The sequence below is a fragment of the Saccostrea cucullata genome, unplaced genomic scaffold (assembly GCF_032062105.1).
Source record: "Saccostrea cucullata isolate Sc308-1 unplaced genomic scaffold, CSIRO_AGI_Scuc_v1 ctg9177, whole genome shotgun sequence".
Classification (NCBI taxonomy): domain Eukaryota; kingdom Metazoa; phylum Mollusca; class Bivalvia; order Ostreida; family Ostreidae; genus Saccostrea; species Saccostrea cuccullata.
Window position 1 is genome coordinate 40162 of NW_026931774.1, and position 5927 is coordinate 46088.

The following is a 5927-nucleotide window of genomic DNA, read 5'->3' on the forward strand; positions in this document are numbered from 1 at the left end:
TACCTCTTTCCCAGTTTCTTGCCTTTAACTATATATATATATATGTATAAATTATATATATTTGTATGTAACTTAGAATACGATACATGTATGTATATTCAGTATATCTCTTACATACTTTTTTTGGTTTTTTTTTTTTTTTTTTTTTTTTAACAATTGCTCTTTATATGTAATATCATTATCATGCTTGTTCTATCATTTGGACACACACACACACACACACACACACACACACACACACACACACACACACACACACACACACACACACACACACACACACACACACACACACACACACACACACACACACACACACACACACACACACACACACACACACACACACACACACACACACACACACACACACACACACACACACACACACACACACACACACACACACACACACACACACACACACACACACACACACACACACACACACACACACACACACACACACACACACACACACACACACACACACACACACACACACACACACACACACACACACACACACACACACACACACACACACACACACACACACACACACACACACAACACACACACACACACACACACACACACACACACACACACACACACACACACACACACACACACACACACACACACACACACACACACACACACACACACACACACACACACACACACACACACACACACATCCTCCTCCTTCTATTTGTAAATCTTTTTGCTCCTCCGGGGGCCCAAATTGGATTAATAAAATCTTGTATCTTGTATCTTGTATCTTGTTACTTTTAAAGCTTGATCTCTAGGACCTTCCAGGCCGGCGGAGTACGGATTTGTGTCGTACGGAGAAATATGCCGATTTTTAAAATCGAAACCTTCCAGTAGAATTTTACTTCTGCTGTGGGCATTGGATGGAGACTTAAATGTAATTAATAAAGATTCAACTACAAAGATTTATCCTGTTAATATTTTTTTTGTAAATGCTTAATAAACCTCAAGGGTAAAGAAACAAAAAGAAATTCTTTTGAAAAAAGAAAAAGTAGAAGCTAATTAAATTCTGTTGACTCTAGCATAATACAAGGTAAATATTTACTACTCTATTTTTGAGATCTGACAGCATATCACGATGTTATAATGTTGAAACTTGTATCTCAAATCTTTTACTTTGCACAATAAAATAGCATATGTTCTGAACTCGCAGAACTTCAAACAAATAATGGGAATTTTTTTTTATTTTGAACCAATCCCCGGGTAAGTGAAGGAAACCCTGGTCCTGTTATTATACTAGCCAAATTTTAAATAAACATACTTTTATTATTACATTCTTTTACTTTTGCGATTGGATATGATAGATAGATGAATTGTATGGAGATAAGTAACAATATTGAAGCTCAAAATTCCATTAAACAAACAGAGCAGAAAAAACACGGACCTCTGAAAAATCATAGATCGGGAGCCATTTAGGAATGAACATCTTCTGCCGACCGTTCAAACCGATCCTTTCCTCCTTGTGATGATCTGGAAATTATGGGATAATCCGTCGAATTCAGTGTGTAAATTATGGACTAATACGAATTGGGATGCTTACTCCTCCATGGCACCTTATACCACCTCTGAAGTTTCGGAGGTCCTTGTTTGCTCTGCTCTTATTTTGTATATTGTTTAATGGACTTTGAGATTAAATGCTGTTCGTTATCTCCATATCCTTCTTTTAACGAGGGATATTCGCTCGTCATGGACATCTGGGTTCAACTCTGATGTTTTAGATATCAACATATGTTCTGCTCCTGATGGTAGAATTTAAATTCATTTTGTGCTTGAGCAAGAAAATTTCACATATCATTCCCTACTTGAAATTAAAAAAAGATAAATATCTATTTCCAAAAAAAAAATTATTCGTGGAAAATGTTAAAATACTTAATTAGAAGCAAGGTCGTTTGTTAGTGATTCACAAAGGATAGGAATATTTTGAGCTTGAGTCTTGTTAAAAAATTCCATATTCCATTCCATACTTGGAAATGAAAAATAAACATTGATTTCAAAAGAGATTTATTCATGGAAAATGTTAAAATACTTAATTAGATGGAAGGTCGTATGTCAGTGATTCTCAAAAGATAGGAATATCGACGAGCTTCAAAAAATTGAGAAATAATAAAAACAAAGGAGTAAACTTAAAAATTGACACAAGAACCTGAGTTAAAGCTTTTTGACATGAAAGAGTATGCTAATATAGCCTCTTATTTACATAATTGTATTTTAATTAAAGAGGAACACGTTATTTGTCCATTCCTTTTACCGATTCCACTGAAATTGTTTACATGTATCTTCATATTATTCTTTGTTGTGTTTATTTGATGTAAATATCTAAAGATGATGAAGCAAGATGATTGTATTTTGTGTTCTGTCTAATAAGAAAAAAATATCAATTTTTGGGAAAAAGTCACCATGATAAATAAAAAGCAAAATAGACTACTCATAGAATATTTGTAGATATTAAGAAAATAATGTCTTCAAACAATTGATTTTACAAAGGAAGTTATAGATACAGAAAACGGACAATGACAAAACTCAATGTCTATGTACAAACTGACCTCTAAAAATCCATCAATCATACATTTGTTTTGATGCTGATACAAGAAAACATTGGTCACGTGATTATTGGCTTAAGGGTGATTTTTTCCAGCATTTTACGTCGTCAATTGGTCTATACAAGTCGACTACAAATCCAGTATTTAATTACACTGAAGGAAAACTATTGTTTATTTTATCAATTTGAGTATTGTTGGACCTTAATCAATTTAAATAAATACATTTTCGTTGAATTTTCTTTGATTTGCGCCAATCGCCACAAAATCAGTGGTTCGTTAGGAATGTCAACATGTCCTGATCATTTCCATAGAAAACCCCAACTGAGTGGTTTTGTAAAATTTACAAATTGTAAACATCATCTAAGAATTTCAGAAGCCCAGGGAATATATTATATAATTTGAATAATATGAATTTATGTCCGGGCCACCCTAATCAGCCAAAGGAAACTTGAAGGTCGCAAACACCTCATCAGCCGTGAAACTACATACCCACGTCAGATGTCATGTCGTGTGCCCAGAACATGGTGAGACGACATATTCACGTCAGATGTCTTGTCGTGTGCCCAGAACATGGTGAGACGACATGTCCACGTCAGATGTCATGTTGTGTGCCGAGAACATCTAAGTCACTTATATATGTCTGAAGATTTATATAAGTTTGAACTTAAATTTAATTCCAGATATGTTGCCCAAGCGAAGTTTGTTTTATTCTTTTTGTTGATATGGTCCCCTTTCCAGTCGTAAGACCTTATTGTAATTCCACTATTTATCAAGATCTTCCGTTTCCGACAGAAGACCTTAAAGTGCAAAATTCTACAGTTTTTTTCTTTTTTTTTTTTTATTTTTTATTATTCACACAACATACAGCACTATATACATATTTAAAAAGAAACAGAATGATGTGTTTTTCATTTAAGAGAGAGAGAGAGAGAGAGAGAGAGAGAGAGAGAGAGAGAGAGAGAGAGAGAGAGGTGAGCAACAGAGAGAGAGAGAGAGGTGAGCAACAGAGAGAGAGAGAAAGAGAGAGAGAGTGTGTGTAAAGGTTATAGTTAAGAAAATAGCAGATTCCATCTGTTCCACTGGGTATCAAACTTTTCCTTTTTACCTTTCTTATAAGAGATAATTTTTTGTGTTTCATAATGAAATTTCATTTGTGATATTGCATTTTGTACATTAATAGGTTTCTTTGTGCACCTTGCAGTATAAATATAGTATTTAAGCCAAAGAATAATAGCATTTTGAATATCAGTATTTTCCTCAATCAATCCTAAAATAAAAGATTTCTTAGTAACATTTATCATTAGACCAGTTTTATCTTCAAACAAATGCACAAATTCTTCAAGAAAAAATTGTGTATTATCACATTCCCATAAAAGGTGTTCTATTGTTTCATCCTCAGTATGACAAAAACTGCATAATTTACAGTCATTTTTTTTAATTTTAAATAAAAATGAATTTGTTGCTAAGATTTTGTTTAAAATCCTATATTGAAACCATTGGAGTCTACAGTCTTTTGTTACCCTAAAGGGTATCATATGAATTTTTTTCCATTCCCGAGTTCCAACTTCTAAAAGCTCACTCCAATACGTTTTACCTGCTGTGACAGAAGTATTTTGAATAAGGATTTCATAATAGCTTTTGGATTTTTACATTTCACTACTCTGTAGATATTAGACATTATTATGGGATTAGTGAGCTTTTTAATTGTTTTTTCCTGACCAGAATGTTTCATCCAATCCTTTATTGCATGAATAATACTACTGAATTCTAAGAAATTAATCTTTATATTTGGATAGGTGTTGCAGAAATGCTCATAAGAAAATAGTGAACCATCCTCATTAATAATATCATTAATTTGTCTAATGTTGCTGTCAAACATTTGTTTATTATAAAATGGTTTTCCACCAATATGCAAATGTGGATTGTAAAATAGTGGTGAGTCACCAGCAACATCAAACTTTTTCTCAAGATTTTGTAGCATTATCCAGGACTTAAAAACATCTATCCAAAATTTATTTTTTAATGTTTTAAAAAAGTTGCAGTATATTCAATTCCACAACTTATAAATTTGTTCAAATTAAATTTAGGAATGAGGTTTTCCAACCCCCTATTTGTAAAAATTAGATGTCTTATCCAAAATAATTTCATGGAGGCTATGAAAGATGTCAGATTTAACATTTTCAAACCCCCCTCTTCATATTTTTTCACAATTACTTCTTTCTTTACCCTATGGGTTGAATTATTCCATATAAATGAAAAAAACATTTTTTCCAGTTCCTTACAGAACGATTCAGAAGGGTTTGGAATGGGCATTAAAATATGATTTAGTAATGGTAGAACTAATGTTTTAATAACTGTAATTTTCCCTATGGGAGTTTTCTCCCATTGTTTAAGTATTGATTTGATATGTACCAGTTTTGGTTCATAATTTAATGGTAATATTTTATCCAAATCTACATCAAAATGTATTCCGAGAAGAGTAAATCTAGTAGTTCCCCAGTTAAGTTTGTAATTTGGCAGCAAAATTTCATCACTAAACTTTTTTGAGCCTATCCACACTATGTGAGTTTTGGAATAATTGATATGTAATCCAGACATTTCTGAAAATGTCGTCAGTGTTTTCAATGTTTCTGTGAGGGACGTTCTACTACCATCAAGAATAAGTGATGTATCATCCGCTAACTGAGAAATCTTTTTTTCAGTATTGTTTACAGAAATACCTTTAATATTTTTATTTAATCTAATTTGGATTGCTAAAATTTCTGCACATATAATAAATATATATGGTGACAAAGGGTCACCTTGCCTGCAGCCCCTCTGAATGTTAATTCTATCAGAGAGATTACCACCTTGGTTTATTGCAGATGTAATATCTGTGTTAAAAAGGGATACCCACTTCTTAATTGAGGGACCAAAGTTAAAAAAGTTAAGAGCGCCTTGTATAAAGCTCCATGAAAGTGTATCAAAAGCTTTTTCAAATTCAATAAGTAGTAATAATCCAGGTATATTTTCTTCCTCAGTGTAATGCATTATGTCATATATTAACCTGGTGTTTTCTCCTATATATCTATTGGAGATGAAGCCTGTTTGATCTTCATTAATAATTTTATCTAAATAGCGTTTTACTCTGTTTGCAATAGATCCAGATGCAATTTTATATACAGTATTTAATAAAGTGATAGGTCGCCAATTCTTTAAGTATTGTCTTGGCTTGTCACCTTTTGGTAACAAAGTAATGATACCGTGTTTTTGAGTAATAGATAGACTTTTATACTTATATCCATAATTAATAGATCTAACTACAAAAACCCCAATGTATTTCCAAAACAT